The sequence below is a fragment of the Manis pentadactyla genome, assembly GCF_030020395.1.
Source record: "Manis pentadactyla isolate mManPen7 chromosome 15 unlocalized genomic scaffold, mManPen7.hap1 SUPER_15_unloc_1, whole genome shotgun sequence".
Taxonomy (NCBI): Eukaryota; Metazoa; Chordata; class Mammalia; order Pholidota; family Manidae; genus Manis; species Manis pentadactyla.
Genome location: NW_026644588.1, coordinates 3,172,734 through 3,184,628, shown reverse-complemented (window position 1 = coordinate 3,184,628; position 11,895 = coordinate 3,172,734). Strand labels below are relative to the sequence as shown.

At 44.7% G+C, this 11,895-nt stretch overlaps 1 long non-coding RNA gene across 1 annotated transcript; it reads left to right on the top strand.

Annotated features, from left to right (window-relative positions):
* The first annotated feature begins 13 nt into the window (after window positions 1-13).
* LOC130682286 (uncharacterized) lies at window positions 14-798 on the top strand. The gene is made up of 2 exons (XR_008995529.1): window positions 14-277; window positions 363-798. It is a non-coding gene; the product is annotated as an uncharacterized LOC130682286 (long non-coding RNA).
* Window positions 799-11,895: the final 11,097 nt, after the last annotated feature.

The window sequence follows — 11,895 nt, the reverse complement described above, 5'->3', positions numbered from 1 at the left end:
ACAGAACAGACTGGGGACTTCACAACAAATAGTGGGCTTCTTCCTCCCATTCTGGAGGCTGGGGGTCCCAGATGGAGAGGCAGGCGTTCCGGTTCCTGGCAAGGGTCCCCTTGCAGATGGCCGCCTTCGTGCGGGGTCCTCACAGTGGGGAGGGAGCCAGAGCTCCGTCCTCAGCCTCAAGGACACTGACCCTGTGGTGAGAATTCCCCTCCTCCACCCTCTAGATGCTGCCCGGAGAGATAGACAGCCAGAGGCGGCCGCACCGCTGCGCGGGCAGGTAAGTTTCCTCCCCTGCCCCACCCCCAACAGCCCCTTGGGGCCCCGTGTACAGCACCGTTTCATATCCTCCCTTCCTTCCTTAGGCCTCTGAAGTCGTAGGCTCACAGGACATCACCTACTCCCAGCTGACCTGCAGCACCCCCAGCAGGGGTACGGCTGAGACGCCCTCCTCAGTGCCCAGGGAGACCCAGCCCAGCGAGTATGCAACCCTGGCCCTCAGATGAGTCATGCACCGCAGCCCAGCGTCTCATCCGGCCACCAGGACTTCCAGCTGCCTGTGGGGAGGTCCCCCCTGGAGCTGCTGGTCCTGAAGTTGAAGCTGAGGGGCCCTGTGTCACTCAGAAGGCCCCGCTGCCCCCTGAATCTAGAGACCTCAACATTTTCACTCAGTCAGCTCCAGAACCACGACAATAAAGTGCCCAGCGATGCCTGAGACCCTCCAAAGTTATCGGGAGAATGATAGGGTCACACGGCAAAGGTTTCATTATTTGTTGATTAAACAAATATACTTTAAATCCTCGTAAGTGCCAGGTTTTATGTTGTAGACTCGGTGCACAGCGAAGATCCTAAAACCATCGTCAAAGAGCTGGCCGCCCAGTACAGGGTCAGCCCGATCTGGCAAGTCGCCTGTTTGTGTACAGTCCCTACATTTTGCATTTTGACATTTTTTCGCTTTTTTTTGTTGTTGGCTTTTTTTCTTAGTGGCAAAGTAAATAGAACATAAATCTACCATCTTAACCATTCTCAAGTGTGAAGTTCTGTGGCATTGAGTACATTTCACATCACTGTACAACCATCGTCTCCACTGTGTTTTATATGGTTGGAAAAAATCAGAATAGGAATCGTATTTTTAACAGCTTTACTAGGGGATAATTGATTTACAAAGAATCGTACATGGTAAATGTGAACAATTTAGTGCGTCTGAACGCAGGCAAACCTCTCTCCACAATCGAGGGGACAGACATGCCCACGAAGCCCAGGGTCTAGGATGAGAGCGTATGAAAGAAAATAGTATTTTCTGACACATGGAAGTTACAGAAAATTCAAATTTCAGTATCCATAAGTAAAGTTTCATTGGAACATGGCCACGCATGTTCATTTACAAAATTACCTGTGAAATAGTTCATTTCATGTCACAATGGCAAGAGTTGTCACAGAGACCAGGTGGCTCAGAGGCTGAAATGTTCATTATTGGGGCCTTGACAGAAAACACCTGCCAACCCCTGGTTGGGTGCAATGGTTCCCAAACTTCAGTCTGAGTCAGAATTGGGCGCAACAGGGCATGGGAGGGCAGGCGGGGGAGGGGGGGTGACCGATGGAGGAGGAAGTTAAGGACTGACTCTACGCTCCTTCACCCAGCCAAGGACACTGCAGCAAACAGCATCCTTTACAAAATCCCCAGTTGTTCCAGGCCAGACAATTACCAGACAACCCCTGAAGAGATAAGGGTCTAGCACTGTGATTTTCAAGCTTGGTTGCATACTCAAATCAACTAAAAAATTGTTTTTAATTCTTTTGTGGGTTGAGTTCACTGGCCTCGGTCCTTGTCCCACCGCAACAAAGACCTGAAGGGCGGAGACACAGGAGTGAAGCAGAGTGGAGGTTTTATTTGAAAGCACTTCAAGGGAGGGGCAGGCCAGAGTCAAGGCAGACAAAGGCAGGGGTATTTGCGTACACACGGGGGGGGGGGGGGGGGGGGGGAAGAGTGGGCTAGAGTCAAGACAGATAAAGGCAGGTGTGCCTGAATACAGCAGAGAGGAAGGAGAAATAGAGGAAGGAAAGGGGAGCTCTTGAACTGCTGCTCCGCATAGGGCAGATCCCCTGCCAACTCCCAAAGCCAGGGTGGCCTGGCGTCCACTGTCCGCTTGGATCTGCACAGCATGGGGACTAAGCCCTACCACCCCAGGATTTGGGGGCGCCTCAGAGCACTGGATGGAGTGAGATGATGCTCTGAGAACTTCCTAAAGGCAAAGAAAGGACATTTTTCAGGCAGGCTACTAAAGAGCATAATCATAAAGCTGCAGTCCTGTCTGGGTCACCCAGGCAGCAGGGACTTGCGAGCCCACCAGGATCGGAGCTCAGTAGCCCCTCCCTACTCATCTGGAGTAGAACAGGGAGAGCAACACACTCAAAGAAAGGGGAGTGTGGGCAACCTCAGAGAGGAGGTGCACTTAAGGGTTTAGGGTCTGGGGTTTTATAGGGCCTTTGGGTAAGGGTCTGCATAAGGCATGATGTACACAGGTGATTCATAATTCCCTCGAAGTTTTGTCTTAAGAATAGGGTTATTTAGGTGACTGCATTGGTTCAGACTTCAGCATTCTTTGTCCATGTAAGTTTATTTACACTTTGGAGGTCTGTCTCCTGCCCTGGTTACAAAGTTATTCCATTAAGGAGCTGGAAGAAGAGGAAGAAACAGCAAACAGGTTAAGTTAAAGAATAAGCTGGCTGGTGTTGGCAAAACTGGACAGCTACATGCAAGATAATAAAACTGCATTATTGTCTAACCCCATACCCGAAAGTAAACTCAAAATGGACAAGGACCTGAATGTAAGTCGTGAACCCATAAAACTCTTAGAAGAAAACATAGGCAAAAATCTCTTGAATATAAACATGAGCAACTTTTTCCTGAATGTATCTCCTCAGTCAAGGGAAACAAAATAAAAAATGAACAAATGGGATTACATCAAGCTAAAAAGCTTCTGTACAGCAAAGGACAGCATCAGCCAAACAAAAAGGCATCCTACAGTATGAGATAAAGAACTCAAACACCTCAACACCCAAAAACCGAATAACCCTATTAAAAAATGGGCGGATATGAACAGACAATTCTCCAAAGAAGAAATTCAGGCGGCCAACAGGCCCATGGAAAGATGACCCACGTCGCTAATGATCAGGGAAATGCAAATGAAAACCACCATGAGCCATCACCTCACACCAGTGAGGACGGCCAGCACAGAAAAGAAGAGGAGCAACAGATGCTGGCGAGCATGCGGAGAAAGGGGGGCCTTCCTACACTGCTGGGGGGAATGTAAGCTAGTTCAACCATTGTGGAAAGCAGTATGGAGGTTCCTCAAAAAACTAAAAATAGAAATACCATTCAACCCGGGAATTCCACTCCTAGGAATTTACCCAAAGAAAACAACTTCTCAGATTCAAGAAGACATATGCACCCCTATGTTTACGGCAGCACTATTTACAATGGCCAAGATATGGAAGCAACCTAAGTGTCCACCAGTAGATGAATGGATAAAGAAAAGGTGGTGCTTATACACCATGGAATACTATTCGGCCATAACAAAGAAACAAATCCTACCATTTACAACAACATGGATGGAGCTGGAGGGTATTATGCTCAGTGAAATAAGTCAGGCAGAGAAAGACAAGTGCCAAATGATTTCCCTCATTTGTGGAGCATAAGAACAAAGCAAAACCAAAGAAACAAAAATAGCAGCAGACTCACAGACTCCAAGAAGGGACTAGTGGTTACCAAAGGGGAGGGGTGGGAAGCCGGGGGAGAAGGGGACTGAGGGGTATTATGTTTAGTATGCAGGGTGTGGGGGATCATGGGGAGAACAGTGTAGCACAGAGAAGGGAAATAGTGGATCTGTGGCATCTTACTACACTGATGGAGAGTGACTGCCTTGGGGTATGGGGGGACTTGATAATATGGGTTAATGTAGTAACCACGTTTTTTCCTGTGAAACCTTCATAAGAGTGTATATCAATAATACCTTTAAAAAAAGGTCTAAAAAACAAAAAAATGACTGCCCACCCAGGCAGTACAGGTTACAAAAGATTACAACAAATACCACCAGTTTAGAAAGAAATACTTGAAGGGAAGAAATACAAGAGTTGAGCTGAGTCAGTAACAATTACTCAGCCATCCCTCCTACGAATGGTTTCTGAGACATCACCCCTGTGCACACCCAATTACATCGTCTCGAGAAAGCTGTTCAGTGGCTAAAAAGGGAGCATTTTTCAGGCAGAGAAAGACATGTGCCAAATGATTTCCCTCATTTGTGGAGTATCACAACAAAGCAAAACTGAAGGAACAAAATAGCAGCAGACTCAGACTCCAAGAAGGGACTAGCGGTTACCAAAGGGGAGAAGTGTGGGAGGGCAGGTGGACAGGGAGGGAGACGGGGATTGAGGGGTATTTATGCTTACTGCATATGGTGTGGGGGATCACGGGGAGAACAGTGTAGCACAGAGAAGGGAAATAGTGAATCTGTGGCATCTTGCTGCACTGATGGACAGTGACTGCACTGGGGTCTGTGGCATCTTGCTGCACTGATGGACAGTGACTGCACTGGGGTTTGGGTGGGGACCTGATAACATGGGTAAATGTAGTAACCACGTTTTTTCATGTGAGACCTTCATAAGAGTGTGTATCAATAATAGCTTAATAAAAAAATTTTTAAAGGGGGGAGCATTTTTATAGTGTGTTTACTGCACTGTTGAGGAGAGAGGGTAAAAGAAGTGCTGTGGAAAGTGGGAGCTCAGGAGTACAGACTTAATGAGTTAGGAAGCAACAGTGTATTTCATCCCGATCGAGCTCCCACGTGAGGACAGGTCTGCACTGGGCAGGGCAGGAGAGGAGCAGAGGGCCAAGGGGCAAGGGGAGCAGAGCTTCTGCTCGCACATCTGTACAAATGTAATTATACAAGGGCAACTAAAATACCATTCTTTTTAGAAAAGAACTGTTTAAAAAGTACAAGAATACTATGCTGTTTCTGACTTTTAGAATTATAAGCATGGGAAAAAATGGAAGAGATTTAAAAGGGACAATACGTGATGTTGCACAGAGAAAGATTTTGTCTATTGCAATGTTTGCTATAAAATTTTTTAAGATTAATATCCCATGAGCTCCACTTCTAAGAATATATTCAGGAGAAACATATAGAGATTTTCCAGGAGATATGGGCAATGTTTTCAGCAGGACTGGGGAAGAAAAACCAAGAAATGCCCATCAAAAATGATGGATGAGTTTATTCTGTACACACACATTCATAGACAATAAAATTTTGCAACCAGTAAAACAAAGTAGGGAGACGGGTTCTGAATGCTCATCTCCTGGCTTGGTGGGCAGTTTATTTGGGAAGCAAAGCTAGTATGAGGCTTTTTTACAAGACAGAGCATTTCAAGGATGCAACCAAATGAGTTTAAAAAGGAATCTCACTTCATCACGAATTACACAATTTAGTTTTTAAAAAGAAGCTTAAATTTCACATACAAATGTGATAGGAGTAGATCCTTTGTTTTTTGTTAAAAACATAGTGTCCTTTTTGCTGGGCTTCTGTAAATACTTAAACTCATATCCCTCAGTCTCTTCACACAATCTCTTTAATAAAATAGACGTGGCCATCAGGAAAGGAGAGCAGTAAACCCCAGGCACTCACTACCCATGGAGACACTAAATTAACAATGATATACACAGAAAAAATTATTTTGGAATCTACATAAAACTAGTCCAAAAGCTGCAGCTCTCAAATGACTACCCCCAAAACAGTGAGACAAAAAAATGTATGAAAGTTCATAACAGTTGGCAGTAAATCAAGTGCTGGTACCCTGAAAAGACTGACAAAATTGAAAAACCCACAGCAAGATTAATGAGAAAACCCACGAGAATACTCAATGATGCCTAATGGATGACATAAAAATCAACAACAAAACAACTGTAAACCATTTTTAAATGCACATAAAAAGGCCTATACAACATGACCAGAGGGCATATATTCCTGGCAAGCAAAGATCGTTCAACATATGACAATCATTCCATGTAAGATGGTTCAACATATAAAAATCATTCCACGTAATACTCCCTATTAACAGAATGAGTAAAACACCCCCATGATCATTCATTTAAATTCATGAATAAGTCAACAGATAATCCTTTTGATGAAAACCCGCAGTCAACTAAGAACAGAAAAAAAAAAAAAACCTTGACATAATAAGCCACACATAAAGAGCTTGCAGCTAACGTCAAACTGATGACGGAGTGAAAACTTCTCTCTAACATCAGGAACAAGCCTGTGCTGCCTGCCAACTAGAAAGAGGAGAGGCAAATTATCTCTGTTCACAGCTGACATGATAGAAACAGAGAAAACCCTGAAGATTCAATAGCAAAAAAAAAAAAAAAGTGCAGAAAGTATTGGATGAGTTAAAAAACGCTCAAGATATACACACGGAAAAATTAATTGTTCCTATATATCCACAAGGAAATGAAGAAATAATTCCATTTCCAATAGCATTGAAAAGGCTAAAACAGTTTGGCATAACCTTAGCCTAAGAACGGAAGAGCTGTACACTGTAAACTGAAAAGATGACTGAAAGCAATTAGAGACACAAATACGAAACATCCCAAGTTCACGGATGGAAGACTCAAAACTGTCTAGACGTCACACTACCTAAAAAACTGACAGACACAGGGCAATCCCGGCGAAGTCCCAACAGCATCTTTTGAAGAAATCCATCCATCCATCTCGATTTGTATGAAATTTCAAGGGCCGCTGAACAGCAAACACAACCTTGAAAAGAACAAAGTTGGAGTTCTCATACTTCCTTAGTTTCAAACGTATTAAAAAGCTGTATCAAAACAACATGGTACTAGTACAAAGACAAGATACAGAGACAGTGGAACAGAACAGACACATCAGAAACACACTCTTGTACGTGTGGTAAATCGATGTCCCCAAAGCTGTGAAGGGCACTCAAAGGGGGAAAAACAGGCTATTCCACAAAGGTGCTGTGAACACTGTATATCCACATGCAAAAGAATGAAGTTATAGTATTACCTCACACCATACACAAAAATTAACTCAAAATGTTATCAACTTCCTAGACTGAAGAGCTAAAAATATAAAATTCCTGAAGAAAATGGGACAAGCTTCATGATATTGGACTCAGCAAAGATTTGTCAAATACACAAAGCACAGCCAACAAAGGAAAACCATGTAAGTGGAACTACATCAAAATCAGAAAGTGAAGCACATAAAAGGACACAATAGAGTTAAATAAGGGTAATATACGGGATGGGAGAAAAATTTTACAAATCACGTGCGGGGTAATATTGAGAACATATAAGAATGCTGAAACGGTCTGGTCTCTCCTCCATGGGCGGGGGGTTCCCACACCAACAAGCAGTGCTCCGGCACCCCCTGGGTGTCCTACACTTCAGCGCAATCTGGACACTACCTGGAGACAGTGTCAGATACGACAAGTTAAGCAAAGGCTTAGTCGTAAACGGCTGCCCCGGACCCAGGCCACCTTCCAATTCCAATCACATCTAAGTGTCACTCCTGGACTTCTGACCAAATAGCTGTACAGTACAGGTTGAAATGAACCTCTTCCTTTGGTTCAATTATTTCTCAGAATTCACAGAAACGTTTTACTTACTAAATTACCAGTCCCTCAGGGAAGTCCAGAAAGGCCAGATGAAAGAGACACATAGGGCACAAGAGGGGCAAAGGCTGTGGGGCATCCGCGACCTCTCCCCGCGCACCCCACTCCCCGACCTCCAGGTGCTGATCGATGCACAATCTCTCCAAAGGGTCCGTCTGGGTCTTCATGGGGGCTTCAGTATACAGGCGTAACGAATTGAATCGTTGGCCATTGTTGACTGGACTCAAAGTCAGGGGGTGGGACCAGAGGACCCCTGTACCCACAGGGTGGGCTTTCCTGGCAAGCAGCCCACCATCCTTAGATTTCCAAAAATGCACCTCATTCCCAAACTCAGATGTGTCTGAAGGGGCTTGTAATGACTAAGACACCCATTTCACCTTCATGACTGAAAGAATTTTAGCAACTAAGGACAAGAGACCAAATATATTAACAAGAGATGTTCCCATTGGTGTTATCATTCAGGAAGTAACACGGGTTCTAGGAGTTTTGAGCAGAAAAGGTGATGGGTACCGAATACATATTTTCGATTATAAATCATAATACCACAGACTCCTACAACTCAATCAAAACTAACCCCAATGATTCTAATTAAAAGACAAAGGACCTATAGACATTTCTCTACACAGGACTTACAGACGGCAAACATACATAGGAGAGGACATTCAGTATCACTAGCCAGTAGAGAAATGTAAGTTCTATAGCCACGAAGAAATCTCTCATTTCACACGTATGAGGATGGTTACTATTTAAAAAAAAAAAACAGGAAAGAAATACTGAGGATGTCAAAAAATAGGAATTCTTCTTTAATCTGGAAAGAAAAGTAAAATGCAGCTGCAACCGGAAGCGGTAGAGCAGTTCCTTGAAAACTAAAAATGGAATTTGCATATGCAATTAAGGAAGTACCTGTGGATCCCCCTAAATTCACATGCTGTGATCAAACGTCCAGTCTGGAGGTGGGCCATCTGGGAGGTGAGGAGGCGTGAGGGTGGAGTCCCCACAGATGGCAGCAGTGCCGTCACAGCGAGGGGGCGGAGCACCAGCCCTGTCTCTCTCTCTCTCTGTCCCCCAAGAAGACACGAGGAGTCAGCAGCCCCAATCAGGAGGTGGATCCTCCTCTGACCCTGCTGGCACCCTATCTTGGATTTCCCATCCCCAGAATGGTGAGAAACAAATGTGACAAATGTCCTAAGCCACCCAGTTTTCGGTATTTTGCTGTAACATTATGAACTGACTAAGACAGAAATTGGTACCGAGGAGTGGGTGCTGCTCTAAGAAATACTGAAAATATGCAAGCGGCTTTAAACGGGGTCATCGGCCAAGACTGGACGTTTTGAGGTGCATGCTTTACGGTGAGGCCTATGAAGGCGAAGGCAAAGTCAAATGTGATTCAGGAGATGGCTCAGAGAGGAAAGGAGAGAGGTGTGCAGAAAGCAAAGCAACCCTCTTCTTAGAGAGAACGTATCTAATCGTGTATCAAATGGTGATAATCCGGTAAAGTCCATTCTGATGCACTCACAGAAGGAAGTGAGAAGTATTTTATTGTACAAGGCAGAAAAGGCAAGCCTTGCTACATAGTGGCAAAGAACCCGGCTGACTCGTGTTCATGTTCTAGAGTTCTGCAAAAGATAGAAGTTATAAGCAATGAAATGGCATGTTTAGCTGAGGAGATTTCTAAGCCAAGGGTTTTAGTACAGGTTGGTTTCTCCAACTGCTCGTGCTTAAATGTGATGAGGGAAATAACTTGAAGACAGTTATGAAGCAAACAGCAACATCAAGATTTGGAAATCCTCAGCCTAACGTATTGCAAAAACATGAGGACGCATGTGCAGGAGAACACTAAGGCGGTGGCCAAGCTACTGCTTGGTTACTAGGGGTTTGAACTACAGGCCTCAATAAACTACATCAGAAGGAAAACTGTCAGTTTGAACTGAAGGGAAAGGGGAGACAAAAGAAAGACTGAACTTTACAAGACGGGACCACTAAGATACTTGCCTGCGAACTTGCTCTCTTTGTCAGCACAAAGAATGACCCAAAAGGCAAGTCAGCGGCCACCAGGGCTTCCTGGCCAGTTTCAAAGTGCAGGGCACTGCCTCACACTCAACACGCCAGATGCCTCCCCAAAGAACTGTGGGCTTTCATCCCAGCCGAGGAGAACCCAGGGTGGGGCAGAACCCCAGACACACTGGGTCCAGAAGTAGGTCTGCTGTCCAGCAGGTCTGGAGGGCAGAACACAAAGTAAAAAGGATTGTTCTCTAGCCTTAAACCTCACGGACTTTTCCATGCTGGGGTTCGGACCTGCCTGGGGGCCATAAATGCATCCTTCTTCTCTGCTTCTCCCTCGTCCAACAGGAATACCTATCCTCTGCCTCTTCAACCCCTGGGTTTTGGAAAGCAGATAATTTCCTCATTTTCCAAGTTCACACCTTCCATGGACTTTGCCACAGGATGAATCAGTTTATGAGGAAAGGAATGGGACGTGCTGTGGCATTTCTAGAATCCTAGCTCCGGGCTCAGGTGAGGAGAGAAGGACACTTCAGACAGGTCTAGAAACCTACTGCACAAACCCCTCCAACCACCTGCCTCCTGAATGCACAGGGAACAGAACAGTGAGACATCTGGTCTCTTCCAAGAACTGCTGAATGGAAAGCAGAGAGGCAGCAAACAGGAAAGTGGCTACTGGAAAGCACAGCACAGGGCTTTACACATATTTATCTCAGCCGTGTCATCTGAAAAAGGAGTAAAGTGAAGGTGCAGACGCCACATTACAAAGCTCTCCATGTCTGACTGAAGGGGCTTTGGCCTCAGTAGCACACTGCGAGGGTTCCTTGGGGGCAAACCAGAGAAAAGGCAGAGATACCCAACCCCCACTTCTGCAGGAACGCCATCCTCACCCAGGGACACCAGGTTCCTGTAGTTCTCCTGCATCACGTCCCAGTATAAGGCCCGCTGAGCAGGGTCCAGGCATTCCCACTCCTCTTGGGGGATCTGACGGCCACATCCCTTAAGGCCAACCGTCCCTGAAATGAAAACAGATTTCATGAAGGAGCATGAGGGGAGATCCTCACACGAAATGAGGAGACAGAGGTGTCGGGGGAGATGTGGATGAACTGTATGTTCTGACAGATACGCATATAGGAATTCTGAGTGAGTTATGTGCCTCTAACATTACTATCTTATGCTTTTCCATAAGAGGCCACGATGTGCTCTAAATCTGTGCACTTCTCAATCGGGTGGACCACACACTGAACACAGAAATACAAATGAAGCACTGGATGCTCTATAGAGAAGTGTAAAGGCATGTTCTGCATAATGAGTGGTGTCCCATATGCAGACGAAGTAAAGCAGGGGACGTTTAAAGAAAAGAAGGAACCTAAACTAAACATTGTGAGGACAGCAAGAGCAGTGGCTTAAGGCTTTAACGCTTCTATCATGCTGGGTGCTACTCAATGCTTTACATGTACTAACATGTTATCAGCATTAATAGTTCATCTGAGGAAGTTCTCTGCCCATCTCATGTTACAGAGGTAAAACTGTGTCATAGACACTGTAGGAAACTGGCCTCTGGTCCAACAGCTAAGAAACAACACAGCAAGCGCCTGAACTCAGGCGGTCGACCTTTACATTTAAACAGAAAGAATCCAACAGCTAAGTAACAGAGCACTCAAGTACCCGGACAGAGGGTCCTCTGCCAGGACACTGGAAATAACGCCAAGGTTAACAACATGGGACTGCAGAAAAGGAAATTATACGTACACACATATGCATGCAAAAAGTACATTTAAATAATTAACACAACAGTGGAAGAAATAGGTAGAAGGCCAAGGAACATACTGAAGATATAATTTCCATTGCTAAAAATATAAACTTGCTTACCATAAGGTATCTTTTAAAACAACAATGGACTTACACATCTATGTACTTGTAACATGTACCTACAAATACACCAATTACCTGCCGTGGGAAAAGGTGTCTCTTGACAAATTTTTGGATTGTTCTTTTTTCATCATTATTAGTGTCGATTTTTTTCGACACATACACATAAAAATGTGTATGTATTTCACCATCTTTGGGACAATGAAAATAAATCAATGGTACTAATTTTAGTTTGTCAACATCATTCAAAGGGAGGACAAGGGGAAAGTACAAGGAAAAAAATCGACACTAATAATGACTCGAGCTTAGGAAGTTATCAGCTTTACACATTACATTACAGCT